The sequence below is a fragment of the Eurosta solidaginis genome, chromosome 4 (genome assembly GCF_040869045.1).
Source record: "Eurosta solidaginis isolate ZX-2024a chromosome 4, ASM4086904v1, whole genome shotgun sequence".
Taxonomy (NCBI): domain Eukaryota; kingdom Metazoa; phylum Arthropoda; class Insecta; order Diptera; family Tephritidae; genus Eurosta; species Eurosta solidaginis.
The window spans coordinates 232514083-232531538 of record NC_090322.1 but is presented as its reverse complement, the minus strand read 5'-3'; the positions used below and the strand labels follow the sequence as shown (position 1 = coordinate 232531538).

The window sequence follows — 17456 nt, the reverse complement described above, 5'->3', positions numbered from 1 at the left end:
CTTTTAATTTGTTAGTCAGAAAGAAATAATTAAATCCAGACTTTTATTTTTTAAGGACAGATATAAAGTCCTGCCCGTTAAGTATGGAACGGCTCGTCGTAATGAAACGAATTTTTTCCATACATAATCCTTATTGTTTCAACGGAGAGTGGTTTATCAAATTTCAAGGCAATAACTCAATTGAGTCAATCTTTATAACTAAATAACAGGTACAAGTGTACTATGAAAAAATTTGAGTATAGTACTCTGAGAGTTCATTTTAGTTTTTCGAAGTCAAATTTGTGGTATTAGTAACAAAAACTTTCGAATGATTATATAGATATCAAATCAAGACATTTATAAAAATCAATTCGTAAAAAATTCGTTTGATTTGAGTAATCCATAGTTATAGGGTCGGACTTTTATTTATTATTAAAAATAAAATTTTGGATTTAACCTTTATCTTTAGGAATGGTTCGGATTCTACTTTAACTCGTAGATTTTTTTGAAAAAATTTGAAAAATGTTATGAGTATCCAAGGGCCAGTATGGCGGCCACCGTGGTGTGATGGTAGCGTGCTCCGCCTACCACACCGGATGCCCTGGGTTCAAACCCCTTAGATCTCTTCGGAGATTATCGCGCCTCACATTTATTTTTTTTTTTATTTTATCCAAGTGATCGTGTACTTTCAACATAGGACAATTTTTGCACCAAGAATTTACCGACTCAAAAAAAAAATATTAAAACCCAATGCGCCTGTTCTTTCACCTTATTGCTATGCCTTAAAGATTTCACTCCATATCTCAAACAGATTAAAATTCTCGCCAGAAGAGACTCAGTAATGTGAAATCAACGCATGCACAGACGATGTGAATAGGCACTTCGTCGACTGGGTGAAAAAAAGCATATAGAATAGATTCAACTTATTAAATTAGATGATATCGTTAAGTTCAATGTACAGTACCCGTGTCCGTAATCCCTCTTTGGTTTAATCAATAAGTTTAGCTGATACTCTTATTACATCCATTTAGTATAAAAAATTTAGTCTGTCTTTGCCCCTAATACAATATAGCCTGCACTGTTTTATTTTCCAATAACATCGATAAGGTTGTTTTTATGACCCCAAAAAAATAATAACCGTGTTTTTTTAATGTATATACATTTGCATTAAACTTTGTATAAACTGCTAAGTGAACAAATTTATCCACATTTATCAAAAAAGTGCTTATAAGATCAGTACTTCGAAGTTTTTTTTAATAGATTTTATCGACTTTTTGATATGTTTTACCATCCCTAATTAAAAAACGTAATATCAACCGAAGAAATGTAAGTATTTTTGGTAAATATTATAAAGGCTAGTAAATGATGCATGTTTACTTAATTTTTGCACAAAAGGATCAAGAAAACGTTGGACGAGGGAGGAAACGCAATTTTTCCTGCTGTGCTACAATGCTGTACTGCTACATGTTTTACTGGGCTATAAGCAATTATCGATGCGCGTAAAATAAAAATAAAAACAAGTAAGGAAGGCTAAGTTCGGGTGTAACCGAACATTACATACTCAGTTGGGAGCTGTGGAGACAAAGTAAGGGAAAATCACCATATTGTAAAAAGAACCTAGGGTAACCCTGGAATGTGTTTGTATGACATGTGTATCAAATGGAAGGTATTAAAGAGTATTTTAAGAGGAAGTGGACCATAGTTCTATAGATGGACGCCATTTAGGGATATCTCCATAAAGGTGGACCAGGCCTGACTCTAGAATTTGTCTGTACGATATGGGTATCAAATGAAATGTGTTAATGATAATTGTAAAAGGGAGTGGGCCTAAGTTCTATAGGTGGACGCCTTTTAGAGATATCGCCATAACGTACGATATGGGTATCAAATGAAAGGCGTTAATGAGTATTTTAAAAGGGCGTGCGCCTTAGTTCTATAGGTGGACGCCTTTTCGAAATACCGCCATAAAGGTGGACCAAGGGTGACTCTAGAATTTGTTTGTACGATATGGGTATCAAATGAAAGGTGTTAATGTGTATTTTATTTTGTATGACATGTGTATCAAATGGAAGGTATTAAAGAGTATTTTAAGAGGAAGTGGACCATAGTTCTATAGATGGACGCCATTTAGGGATATCGCCATAAAGGTGGACCAGGCTTGACTCTAGAATTTGTTTGTACGATATGGGTATCAAATGAAAGGTATTAATGAGTATTTTAAAAGGGCGTAGGCCTAAGTTCTATAGATGGACGCCGTTTCGAGATATCGCCATAAAGGTGGACCAGGGGTGACTCTAGAATTTATTTTGTACGATATGGGTATCAAATGAAAGGTATTAATGAGTATTTTAAAAGGGCGTGGGCCTAAGTTCTATAGATGGACGCCGTTTCGAGATATCGCCATAAAGATGGATCAGGGGTGAATCTAGAATTTGTTTGTACGATATGAGTATCAAATGAAAGGTGTTAATGAGTATTTTAAGAGGGCGTGGGCCTTAGTTCTATATGTGGACGCCTTTTCGAGATATCGCCATAAAGGTGGACCAGGGGTGACTCTAGAATTTGTTTGTACTATATGGGTATCAAATGAAAGGTGTTAATAAGTGTTTTAAAACGGAGTGGGCCTTAGTTCTATAGGTGGACGCCTTTTCGGAATATCGTTATAAAAGTGGACCAGGGTTGACTCTAGAATGCGTTTGTACAATATGGGTATCAAACGAAAGGTGTTAATAAGTGTTTTAAAAGGGAGTGGGCCTTAGTTCTATAGGTGGACGCCTTTTCGGAATATCGTTATAAAAGTGGACCAGGGGTGACTCTAGAATGCGTTTGTATAATATGGGTATCAAATGAAAAGTGTTAATGAGTACTTTAAAAGGGCGTGGGCCATAGTTCTATAGGTGGATGCCTTTTCGAGATATCGCCATAAAAGTGGACCAGGGGTGACTCTAGAATTTGTTTGTACGATATGGGTATCAAAAGAAAGGTGTTAATGGGTATTTTAAAAGGGCGTGGGCCATAGTTCTATAGGTGGATGCCTTTTCGAGATATCGCCATAAAAGTGGACCAGGGGTGACTCTAGAATTTGTTTGTACGATATGGGTATCAAAAGAAAGGTGTTAATGAGTATTTTGAAAGGGAGTGGGCCTTAGTTCTATAGGTGGACGCCTTTTCGGAATATCGTAATAAAAGTGGACCAGGGTTGACTCTAGAATGCGTTTGTACAATATGGGTATCAGACGAAAGGTGCTAATAAGTGTTTTAAAAGGGAGTGGGCCTTAGTTCTATAGGTGGACGCCTTTTTGGAATATCGTTATAAAAGTGGACCAGGGTTGACTTTAGAATGCGTTTGAAAATATGGGTATCAAACGAAAGGTGTTAATAAGTGTTTTAAAACGGAGTGGGCCTTAGTTCTATAGGTGGACGCCTTTTCGGAATATCGTTATAAAAGTGGACCAGGGTTGACTCTAGAATGCGTTTGTACAATATGGGTATCAAACGAAAGGTGTTAATAAGTGTTTTAAAAGGGAGTGGGCCTTAGTTCTATAGGTGGACGCCTTTTCGGAATATCGTTATAAAAGTGGACCAGGGGTGACTCTAGAATGCGTTTGTATAATATGGGTATCAAATGAAAAGTGTTAATGAGTACTTTAAAAGGGCGTGGGCCATAGTTCTATAGGTGGATGCCTTTTCGAGATATCGCCATAAAAGTGGACCAGGGGTGACTCTAGAATTTGTTTGTACGATATGGGTATCAAAAGAAAGGTGTTAATGGGTATTTTAAAAGGGCGTGGGCCTTAGTTCTTAAGGTGGACGCCTTTTCGAAATATCGCCATAAAGGTGGACCAGGGGCGACTCTAGAATGCGTTTGTATAATATGGGTATCAAATGAAAGGTGTTAATGAGTATTTTAAAAAGGAGTGGGCCTTAGTTCTATATGTGGACGCCTTTTCGAGATATCGCCATAAACGTGGACCAGGGGTGACTCTAGAAGGTGTTTGTACGATATGGGTATCAAATTAAAGGTATTAATGAGGGTTTTAAAAGGGAGTGGCCCTTAGTTGTATATGTGAAGGCGTTTTCGAGATATCGACCAAAATGTGGACCAGGGTGATCCAGAACATCATCTGTCGGGTACCGCTAATTTATTTATATATGTAATACCACGAACAGTATTCCTTCCAAGATTCCAAGGGCTTTTGATTTCGCCCTGCAAAACTTTTTCATTTTCTTCTACTTAATATGGTAGGTGTCACACCCATTTTACCAAGCCTTTTTCTAAAGATATATTTTGCGTCAATAGACCAATACAATTACCATGTTTCATCCCTTTTTTCATATTCGGTATATAATTATGGCATTTTTTTCATGTTTCGTAATTTTCGATATCGAAAAAGTGGGCGTGGTCATAGTCGGATTTCGGCCATTTTTTACACCAATACAAAGTGAGTTCAGATAAGTACGTCAACTGAGTTTAGTAAAGATATATCGATTTCTGCTCAAGTTATCGTGTTAACGGCCGAGCGGAAGGACAGACGGTCGACTGTGTATAAAAACTGGGCGTGGCTTCAACCGATTTCGCCCTTTTTCACAGAAAACAGTTATCGTCCTAGAGTCTACGCCTCTACCAAATTTCACAAGGATTGGTAAATTTTTGTTCGACTTATGGCATTAAAAGTATCCTAGACAAATTAAATGAAAAAGGGCGGAGCCACGCCCATTTTGAAATTTTCTTTTATTTTTGTATTTTGTTGCACCATATCATTACTGGAGTTGAATGTTGACTTAATTTACTTATATACTGTAAAGATATTAACTTTTCTTTTAAAATTTGAATTTAAAAAAAAAAATTTTAAAAGTGGGCGTGGTCGTTCTCCGATTTTGCTAATTTGTATTAAGCGGGCATATAGTATTAAGTGTAACGTTCCTGCCAAATTTCATAATGATATCTTCAACGACTGCCAAATTACAGCTTGCAAAACTTCTAAATTACCTTCTTTTAAAAGTGGGCGGTGCCACGCCCGTTGTCCAAAATTTTACTAGTTTTCTATTCTGCGTCATAAGTTCAACTCACCTACCAAGTTTCATCGCTTTATCCGTATTTGGTAAGGAATTATCGCACTTTTTCGATTTTTCGAAATTTTCGATATCGAAAAAGTGGGCGTGGTTATTGTCCGATATCGTTCATTTTAAATAGCGATCTGAGATGAGTGCCCAGGAACCCACATACCAAATTTCATCAAGATACCTCAAAATTTACTCAAGTTATCGTGTTAACGGGCAGACGGACGGACGGACGGACATGGCTCAATCGAATTTTTTTTTCGATACTGATGATTTTGATATATGGAAGTCTATATCTATCTCGATTTCTTTATACCTGTACAACCAACCGTTATCCAATCAAAGTTAATATACTCTGTGAGCTCTGCTCAACTGAGTATAACAAGGCTAGAACCTTGTTTGGCAAAGTGATGTGATTTTTCGTTACCTTCATGTTCACCTTCATGCTAAACCCATCCAAATACTAACTTGTTTTTGGCATCCAGGCCATTGAGGAAGCTAATGCTCTAATCTACAGCTTTGAAGCAGTTATGTAATACTGCAAGGCCCTCAATGCTAACTGACTGTATTACATTGTTTACAGTTAACACTATTTCACAGATTCTCTGAATGATAATGGGCTACTATCCGTATCGATTTTCAATCTTGATCGCACATAAATTACGAAGTCTACACGCACCAAGCGTGGCCTTCTCTGTAAGCAAACTGAAGGGACATGTTCGGACTAAGGAACTGAGTGCACCGGCAGAGCACATTATAATTGAACCTCTTATGACTGCACACACTTGTCGATGCAGTTTGCTTGCGTGACCTAACGCCCACAGGCCAAGGAACTGCAGATGACAATCGCCCTAACATTAGTATCAAATAAAAAGTATTCCATGGAAAGGTAGTTCCCATGTTTTTCCATAAATTCGAGTGAGCGCAAAGATCTCTGTTTCCAATGTAACGCCTTGGTTTTTTTCGTTGAAAAAGTAATTTTTATTCCGCCCAAAACTTACTTGAATATTTTTAGGTAAAAAGCACCAGGACAATTTGCTTGAGGTTTATGTACAATCTTTGGTGTCACGCCATGCGGCGAGCATGTTGCATGCGATACAATACATGAAGATTACTACATAAGTCATCTGTATATGGGTTTGACACACAAACATCCATGGGCTTCCATAAAGCGAAGATGGTCACCATGGTAAAAACTACTTCAGCCCATATTGAAGAGGCACTCAATGTTTCTAGTTTTTTTTGAAAAAGGTGTTTTCAGCTTGATCGCTGTTTAGATTTAGAGGCGATATATAGCTCAAATCCATAAAAATTTCTCATTTTTGAAAAAAAAATTCTTGTTTCAGAATCCTTTTTTACATTTTGGGGCAGTACGTCGCATATTTCCAAGTACCTATAGTAACTTATTACATCTATTTTTTATTTTATCACTTAAAATACCTATTTATGTTTCCGGCATTATATTTCAAAAAGTCAAAAATGCCTAGTCTCCCGATGACAGTGGAATGCCTCCTATAACCGTCCAAAGAAAAGTCGAGCAAAACAACTAAATCTTCCATAATATATATTAAAACTATTTTCGATTAAGTTTTAAGTAGGTATTTCAGGTTCAAAAAGTGTAATCATCCACTAGCATACCCAAAGAAGCAGTTGGACTTATATAAGTTACGCTATGCTCGTACGCGTATCTGTCACAATCCTCACGTATACTTAAATTAAATGAGCATTAGACTGCGTTGGTCCCCATACAAAAAAAAAAGAGTTGCTAATGTCCGCCCCTAAATTTGAAGATTATGTTGAGAGGGTTTCGGAAAATTTTTTTTTAATTTTTCTTTGATCCTTCGAAATACAGCCAAAAAGGTTTTTTCATTGTAACATAGTTATTTGAAGTCCGATTTTTAAAATTGATATGTCATTATTCCGTTTAATGTCCTTTTAAGCTATGAAGTCGTTTTCACATGATTAGGTCAGCTAACAAAATTTTACCCCCCCCCCCCCCCCTAATGTATCTTTTTTCCTTACCAAACGAAAGTACTTAAAAATTCAAGAAATTGTTGCTTTTAAACCATAATACTAAAATAATAAACAAAGAAGTTATAGCACTTTCAATATTTATTGCAACTGTTATTTTACCTTATTCTTATTATACTTAGACCTGAAACTCATGATATTCTTGGAAGAAAAATTGCAGGGTTTGCATTGAAAAGCTAATAAAGATATGCCAAATATCATGAATAGGGGAAGTCAAAGTAAATAAGTGAGTCAAACCTGTTGTTTCGTATTTATAATAATAACACTATGCGACAAAATCAACTTTTTTTCTGGGTATTGGACAAAACCAACTGTTTGTAGATATTGAGGCTTAAGTAAACAAAGTACTATCTCCGTTTTTCGAACTTAGCCTCCAAAAATTTGATATCGGCTTACGATGTTCGAAATTTTATATTTCGGAATTTTATTTTTTTTGTTAACGCGTTCAGCAAATTGAAAATGTAAAATTGTTGGCGTGGTCCGCTCTTTTCCCTTATTTGAAGGGTTGAATTCTTTTTTTGAGAAATTTAGTATAACCGCTGTTATACGAGGTGAAAATTCAGACTCTGACTTCTGACTTTTCACCTTTACTTTTTCAAAAAAAAATTTGGTTAGCTGACCTAATCATGTGAAAACGACTTCATAGCTTAAAAGGACATTAAACGGAAATGTGAAGCTTCTCAAGGCCAAAATAATGACATATCAATTTCGGAAATGACATATCAAAAAATCGGATGTCAAATAACCAAATTACAACGAAAAAACCTCTTCGGCTGTATTTTGAAGGATCAAAAAAAAATGTAAAAAACATTTTCCGAAACCCTCTCAACATAATCTTCAAATTTAGGGGCGGACATTAGCAACTTTTTTTTTCGACCCAGCCTAATGAGAATTCACAACAGACGTTACTTTCGAAGTAAACTTTGACACAACCAATTAATCGGTTTAATTCAATTATGAAATGTATTATTTGGTGCATAATTGGCCAGCAGTTGACAGAAAATTATTTGCATAAACAAATAAATATGTATGGAAAAGGCAAGCGGCATCTTCTCTGTCAAGATCTTAAATGCACTCTTAGTTTTATAGGTCATGGGTATATGGATATGAAAAACGGTTTCCAATATATTTAGTTCATACAAAAATTGCATATCGACTTCTGAAAGGAATATAATACATTTTTGGTTGCCAGATCGATAACAATGTCTCAGAATTTTTTGAGGATAACCCATATTAGAACTTTTTTTGAAAACCGCCTCATCTCAAAATGTATTTCAAAAACATCTCAAAATTGGTGGTTTCATTGAATGAAATTCATATATAGCACCTTTTCTAAAAGGCTGCCTTGATGAGGTGAGCCACAATTTGAAATAATTATTAGAAACAATTATTAGAAAGAAAAGAAGATCATGTGCTCACAAAAAAAAAAATAGTAAACAACGAAATTGCTTTTATAGTCTGTCAGTAGCTTGTTAATGGAATGAAGATTGCGCCGAAGTGTTCCAAGGATCTAGCTCAACTTGAAGGATACTTTCTTTTGAGTGAATTTGTTTTAGTCCCGCTGTAAATATGTTTTGATTTTAGTGTCTGCCGAAGCCCCACACAACCGCAGTGTTCTAGCTTTTCTACTTTATATTTTATTTGTTGAAGAAAATATGTTAAAGACACAAAATAAAAAAAAACATTGTATGTAAAAAAATCACTAAAATGCAGTTTATTTTATTTGTTCATTAGAAAACTGATACTTTGTTCGTGCCAGCGTTGCCATACATTGGCGCGTGTTGATAAGAAAAAGATATTTTGTGTAAACAATACACAAATAATTTTTCAACATTTATTTTGTTTATTTGTTGCCATTTTGCATGACATTTTAGTTGGTCATATAACATAACGTGATTATTTGAACTCTTGCTAAATTCTCATTTAAACGTTCGACAACATTGGACCGTTTGGGAAAAAAAATGTCTCATTCTCATTCTTCATTCTCCAATTATTATCCAATCCTTAAGAAATTTTGACATAGTTATAGATCCCCAACATCAATCTCAACTTATTCTATAAAAAAAAAATACTTGCGCGATTTACCTCCGAGACGATTAAGGCTGAACTTCTCTTCCAATTCGCGTTGTGCTCCTTTTTAATTTTGCCTACAAATTAGCGGGACAGGAACTACGATTTATGCCGACCGGCAACTGCAAGGCTGATGCATTTTCATTGAGAAGTTTTTTAATGCCCAATATACACTCTGAGTGTTTGCCAGTTCACTGCCTTCCGTGGCAATCCCGACTAGAAAAAAATGTTTCGAATTGATAAATTTTTTTCTAAATTTTCGATGTTTTTTGCCCGGGAGCTGAACCCAGGACCCTCGTTGTGGTAGGCGGAGAACCCTAGCGTTACAAAACGGTGGTCGCGAAATTATTCTTTAACTTTAGAGAACTTTTTAAAAATTAAAAATATTTAAATCTATAATCAGCACATTTTTCCAGTTGGTATCCCACATTGAATATCCAATTGAGGTGAAGTGGAAAATAAAAAAAGTTATCCAAAAGGTGGCACCACCAAAGCCAAAAAGTAGTTGGTAGCATAATTCTGTAGGATTGGAGTTTCAAGTTTTAGTCCAATTAGAGAACTACATTTGAGTAAAATTTGAGAAATATCTTTTTCGAAACTTGAGAAACAGCATTTTTTGCCAGATAGAAAAAATATCTATTGATGAAATTTGGCGTTGTGACCATTTCACATGGTCATAGCTTCAATTGGCTTTGCGGATATTTAAAAGTGGGTTGACGTTATGGCATTAACCCTTTCGCTACAACTGGGACAATATGCACCACCTTCACTCAAATTTTTTTTTTTTTTATTTAAAAACTTTTATCTCAATTGCCTCAGTGGACTTTTTAGTAACATTAATCCACCAAAGAATATTTTCCCTGTTATGTCTAAATTTATTTAACAAATAAAAAATAAACAAAAGGTTAATCTATTTAGTTTTATTATTTTATTTAGTTGAAAGATATTGCAATGATCTACTAATTTCTAAAGTATTCATGATATATTTTTCAAATATTATTATCCCATTTTAAAAAGATAAGTTAAACTATAAGGAGAATGGAGGTAAAGCTCCGTAGCGGGAGGGCTAAGGCACTAGCCCTACTATATCGGGGACGATTCGAGAAAGCCACGACATCTCTACTATTTTGCATTTTAAAATGAAATTCGTGTATTCCATTGGACAACCAACCTGCTTGGAGCGACTTTACAGAAGATATAGCTAAGGAAGTAAGCTTTGGAACTTTTATGAATTTCATATTTTATGGGAGAAAAAGTTACATTTTTTTCTCAATACGGTCTAAAGTTCATACAACCTAGACATTGAAACAATTAATTTAATAAATGTTCAAACAAAATAATAAACAATAAAATTAACAGACAAAATATGTATCTGTTTGTTTGTTAATCAAACAGTCGCTTACGCAGTTAGTCACCCGAAAACCCACTCAAATATTACTTGTATCACAAGTTTCTAGTCACATTAAGTCAGTGGGTAGACGGAGGGTAGTTGAAACGTAGGTGTCAATGGCATAATTCTGGGTTATCAGAAGGTAATTAATTACGGTTCATTGTATATATATATATAGGCAGATCCATACGTTATGTATGATTTTTAGTAATTTTTCTTTTTCCGACTTTTTTGGCAGATGTTTAACTTTTTCATTAATTCGTTGATGTAGGTAAAGAAGCGACCACAAACCGGTGACTTGCTTAACATAGCTGGGATAATACGTGACTACGAATAATGATGAAATTAGTAGGTTCATATATTTCAGTTGCAAAAAGATGTGGAAATATGATTTCGGAATCCTTATACCTACCTAAGTATTTCTTCTTGAGGTATCCTGTCGTTTAGTAAAAGAAGGGCAAATGTATGTGAGTCTGTATGTACTTTTTTTTCAAATATCCCTTACTTCTACCTACCTGGGGTTATAACTCCACATATGTACATAAGATAGAAAATAAAGATATAGGGAAAGTGAAAAAGAACAAGCCATTGGTAATGCATATTAGTAAAGGTACAAATACGAGCTCATACATGTTTTGTCGTCTGTTCAGCGCATAGGACAGAAACAACTATTCCAACAAAACATATGTAGGTATGTGCAGAGGAAACGAAAACCACAACAAAAGCATGAAAAAACAATGAGAAATCATTAAAAACAAAATCAGGTGAAAAATGTTGAAAAAAAAATTTTTTAGCACATAAATTGCTAGAAATCTGAATAGAAGCAGGGTGGTGAAGACAATGAAAATCTCTCATAAATACATACTTATACAAATATGTATGTAAAGGAATTTAGGTAGATCCTGACAGCTGTAGCCCAAAATTGTGCATGCATGTGAACAAACATTAAGTTGTAACGAATTTTAATTAGACAAAAATTCAAAACTTTAACTTTCGATTTTAATAATGAAATTTCAAAAACGAAAAATGATGCAAAGTATTTATGGAGCTTTTCTACTCACTTACCTAAGTGTTACGAAAACCTTGATATTTTTAAAACCTTCCAAGGTTGGTGCAAATATTGCCATTTTAGGGTACATTACCTGTGCTAAAGTATTGACTAAAATCCGTTCAGATTGCGATGATATAGGGTGGCTTTTTCTAGCGATAATCGACTATTTAAATAATTGATTAGCCGATTAGCAAAAGCCATTTGCTTTCGATTAGCGACAAATTCGACTATTCTAGTCGTTTTTTCTTTGTAATTTAGATGAGTTCTGGTATTTGGAAAGGCGTTGTGAAATTATTGTAGGCCATTCATATATAGCTCACATATTTTGCACTTTGTTTCTTTTGCTAACTCTAGAAAAGAAGTTCCATACCCAGCTACATATGAACGCATCTAACAATACGGACCTGTTATGTTTTTTTAGCGTTGCTCCAAAAGAGCATATACCTTCTATTACAAAAATGTACCAAAAACTTTTTGGGACAACGTCACGTTTTTATAATTTTTTGGGTTTTTAAACTATCGCATGATGGAACTCAAAACGAAAAAACGCCGAAAAAATTACATTTCCTCACAAAGTGATCGTGATATTTTTTGCAGGGGAATAAGTTGGCTTTATTTTAAACGAAATCAACCGGAGGTCAACCGGTCCGTAATGCAAAAACTTGCAACATTTTTAATAGTTCCCAAAAACTAAAATTTGAATTCGATGATACTAAATTGAAATACTAAAGCGGGTGCAATAAATACGATCCGGCTTATTTTAGTGTATATATATACATATATGTATACACATATATATGTATGTATATACACATGGGTTATTCCATCCCATTTCGACCAATTTTGAACCCGACCCCTTTAGAATTGGCTGAAAGTTGTCCTTCTTTTTCTAGCTTACGAAAGACGTTTTTCAAAATTTTTTCCTCCAACTCAAAAAAGTTATGAATTTAAAAAAAAACACCGTTTTTGTTTTCAAAATGCTATAACTTTTTCAAAATGACAGTTTGGGATCTTTTTTTTTAAATTGTTTTTAAATGTACTTTTCGGAAAAAATACAAAAAAATGTTTAAAGTTTTTTTTTTGTAATTTTCCAGTTTTTCGAGATTTTTCGAATTTCGCCATTTTTTTTTTCTCATAAAAAACTTCAATCAATTCTGCAATGATCCCCACTAATCCCGGGTGGGCCGGTTTTTTTTTTTTATTTAATTGAAAAAAAAAAAAACTTTAACATTTTTTTTTCTATCTTTTCCGAAAAGTACATTTAAAAACAAATTTAAAAAGAAAAAGATCCCAAACGGTCAATTTTTGAAAAAGTTATAGCATTTAGAAGAAAACACGGTTTTTTTTTTAATTCATAACTTATTTTGAGTTGGACACCGTTTTTGTTTTCAAAATGCTATAACTTTTTCAAAAATTAACCGTTTGGGATCTTTTTTTTTTTAATTGTTTTTAAATGTAATTTTCGGAAAAAATACAAAAAAATGTTTAAAGCTTTTTTTTCAATTAAATAAAAAAAAAATCGGCCCACTCCGGGATTAGTGGGGATGATTGCAGCATTTATTGAAGTTTTTTATGAGAAAAAAAAAATGGCGAAATTCGAAAAATCTCGAAAAACTGAAAAATTATAAAAAAAAACTTTAAAAATTTTTTTGTATTTTTTCCGAAAAGTACATTTAAAAACAAATTTAAAAAAAAAAAAGATCCCAAACGGCCGATTTTTGAAAAAGGTTTAGCATTTTCAAAACAAAAACGGTGTTTTTTTTTAAATTCATAACTTTTTTGAGTTGGATGAAAAAATTTGAAAAAATTCTGAAAACGTCTTTCGTAAGCTAGAAAAAGAAGAAAAACTTTCAGCCAATTTTAAAAGGGGCGGGTTCAAAATTGGTTGAAATGGGATGGAATACCCCACATGTATATACACATTTATATATATATATATATAAATATATATATATTTCTTATAAGCCGATATTGTTTGTAATTAAGTAGGTACGTAATAAAATAGCGTGAGAAAATTTTATATACAATGGAAATGAAACTGCCAATATAAAGTGAACAGGTGATAAGGAGATCGAAAGTTTCCAACACGAAACAACCAATTCCAAAGACCTACATATGTACATACATATGTAAACCGAGTTTACATCATGTTGCTGTTTCATATGCAAGCTGCACCTTGTCTCCATATCCGGACATGGTCCTTAAGCTCCGTTCCTTTGATGGCAATAAAACTGTCATTTATACCATCTACATATATAACCTAAAATATTGACCTTCTGACTGAACTGAACGGTTTTGCAACATTAGCTTTCTAAAACAATATTTCGTTTCGCCTTCAATCTTCAAATAATAAGTAACATGATTAAAATTAAATAATTGGTTAACACAATTTATCAAAAAAGCACAAACGAACGAGAAAAATTCGTTCCAATGAGAAAGTCCGAACAAAAAGGATCTTTTTCAAGATACCCAAACTGTTAAAAGTCCTTCAGAGAAAAAAACTATTTTCAAACTTTTGATTTTTTGGTAGAAAAATTGCCTAAGGCGAAATTTTATGCGATGCCGGGGATTCGCATATTATTTTGATGACAAATCATGCATCCTTTTTATATTTCGGACCTTTTTTTTTAAATCCAAAAATTTAAGTATGTAAAATCCGAACTTTTTTTAAGAACATAATAAAAATCCGGCCCCATAACTATGGACTGGGGCATCCAATATAAAATAAAAGTCCGGATTTTACTTTCATTTGTGGATTTTTTTGAAAAAGTTGACATGATTCGTCATGAAAGTGTCATGGGTATCTTCGCGATCCCATAAACTTTCGCCTAGGACAATTTTTGATCCGGAATTTTTTGACTCAAAAAAAGAAAATAACTATTAAAATGGGTCCCCTGCTTTTTTCTAGCTTAAAGTATTGAGTGGAGAAATTTTAATTGACAATATCGGAAGTATAATTTTCTACTCCACCTACTCTTTGTATATAAAATTTACTTGCAAGTAAAAATGTTCGCGGAATATCAAATAGTTTTCCTCAAATGGAAGTTACACTTAAGCTCATATTTTTAAGCCAGTAAATATTTAAAGAAAAGTCGTTACTTGTTATTCACGCTAATAGTAATACAGAACAACAAAATTAGAACTTTTTTTGCAACAGAGTAACCATGGGAAAACTTTGGTGTCCTAGAAAAAAATTGATCCCTTTTCAAAGCCTAACATTCCATACTACTACTTAAACTCCTCACGATTGGTCCATCGCTGAGTTTTTTATCCCAGCAGTAAATCTTTAGCGACATGTTGCATCATGTGCAAAATTGTTGAAACCGAAAAGCGGCGGAACTTTCAAGCTTAGATATGAAAAGTTACTTCTTTCATAAGAACCAACATCTCCCCCCGGCACCGAAATCTCAAATCTTCAGGATTGTGAAAATTTAAGTAAAATATATCTATAAGATGTCACCTTTAAAAATATTCCACAGTGAGCTTGTTATAAAACTGCTGTTGCACAGAGTAATCAAATGATATTAATTTCAAAGCTTACACCAGACTTTGTAGGATGGTTAGAGAAAAATTGGCAACTGCAGTTACGAGAACGTTCGGGAAGTGTCTTAACGCTTTTATAATTGTATTATTTCTCGATTAGAAATTAACGGGGCCCACTTCATGTCGAGCTAAGGACTTAAATGTTTTATGCCGACTACGAACGGCATCTGAAAAGCAAATTAATTTTCACTAAGAAGCTAATCATGGCAGAAATACACCAAAAGTGTAGCCAAAACCACTACCGAGGGGCGACCCCGCTTAGAAAAACTTATTTCTAATTGAAAAAACCTGTTTTCCAAAATTTCGTTGTTGCTTTGCCCGGGATTGAACCCAAGATCTTAGATATTCATGGTGGTAGGGGGAGCGCGCTACCAACACGACATAGCGGCCGTGGAATTTATAGCCACTCTATGTTATTCGCAGCGCTATCTCACTCCTGATCTGCAAACACTTCCTTTTTTTTTAATATTTTAAATACAATTTGTAATGCAATTACTGCAACCATTTTTACAATCACGACCATGCAGCATACAATAACAAGAATGTAAGTACCTAGATAAAAGTATTTGTAAGCAAGAGCTAACATGCTTACAATATCTGCATATGTGAAATACACACAAACATATGTCTGTTACACAAAAACTTTCTTGAATTCAAACCAAATAAATATCTAAAAACAAAACACTTCGAAAAATAAATAAATTTTTCAATAAATAAATATTAAAAAAAAACAAAAAAAATAAAATAGAAATGCTTCAAATTATGTTACATTTATTTTTTAACAAGTAAAGCTATTTAAATTTAGTATTTCGCACCTACCTTTAATCAAACATTATTTTTTCGCAGCAACATCTGTAAAAATAGTTATTTGCTTGAATAAATTTGTTTTTTTTTAAATAATTTTCAATTTATGTTTTTAGCCTTTTTTCCAATTAACCTTACTAGGAATTTTCTTTTTTTTTTAAACTCATATTTTCACCACAATGACCAAGCAAACACATTCAATGAAACCATCAATAATTTTCTTGCATCTTTCAATTTTCACCGGTTTCTTCAGATACCATCACACAACAACAAATGCAATCAATGCAACAACACACAATGTATGCTACAACTTTCTTAAATTTGCTATACAAGCTTTTAGTTACAAAGCAAGGCGTTTCTTCACTTTGTTGCACTTTAACTTATTTTAGTTTTTTCTTTACTCACTCTTCACATATCCATTCGATTTTTTTTTTTAATATGAATGAAATTTATTTTTCTTGAATTATTTGTGTATTAATTTTTTTAAATTAATGCAACTAATTGACACAATTTTTTACTTCACAAAGTGAATAACAGAAAATCAACTGCACTCAATTGGCATTCCAATGCACAAACATCCGTCACGTTAGGAAGTTGTTTATCCACTCGTCACATTCGTACTAAAACCAGATCTTGCATGTGTACCGCATACAGTGAACGAACAGTCGTCACAATGTGCAGATACATTTGTGGATTGTGTTTGAAAGCGCGATCGTTAGATGACGATAGCATGTTCACAACAAAAAGAGACAGGTACAAGCACGCGCTGGGTTTGTTCGATTTGTCTAGCTTTTGTTTATATCAAACAGCGATACCAGACTGTCGTAGTAGTAAAAAATATTAAAATATTTGTCAAACTCTAAAAAAAATAGTTCTTAATTTATTTGTTTTTGGGCAGAGGATTTCAAAAAGTAATCATACTACATACATATATGTATTCGAGTAATCATTTTGTAAAAAGTTCCATCAGATAGATTAGATATCTACTTAGACGTTCTGAGATTGATGACGTCATGAGTTAAACTAAAGCTGGAGACATTGGTGCTTTATCGGTAACCGTATCGGTAACCTTATAACAGCTGATTCGACCAACCTTATGAGAACCAATGCAATCGATTATTGGTGCCGCTAAGGTCGTAACCGTATCGTGGCCAACCAATTGGGTTCTGGTTTACCGTCGTAACGTTAACAGCTGATTACGTTAGGGATACGGATACAGCGATACGACATACGACAGTTTAACTCAATGCAATCGATTATTGGTGCCGTATGTCGTATCGCTGTATCCGTATCCCTAACGTAATCAGCTGTTTATCGTTACGACGGTAAACCAAACCCCAATTGGTTGGCTACGATACGGTTACGACCTTAGCGGCACCAATAATCGATTGCATTGCTTCTCATAATGTTGGTCGAATCAGCTGTTATAGGGTTACCGATACGATTACCGATAAAGCGCCAATGTCTCCAGCTTAAGGCACGGCTAGTGCATGCTTCACAGATACGTCTGAGCGAAATAAATAGATA

General features: G+C 34.0%; 1 protein-coding gene across 1 annotated transcript in view; it reads right to left on the bottom strand.

The window, feature by feature from the left end:
* RhoU overlaps positions 1 to 16531 on the bottom strand; it is a 257739-nt gene extending 241208 nt beyond the window's left edge. Inside the window, 1 exon segment of the mRNA XM_067785031.1 lies at positions 15945 to 16531. The gene's annotated coding sequence lies outside the window, so the exon portion shown is untranslated.
* Between the last annotated feature and the right edge of the window lie 925 nt (positions 16532 to 17456).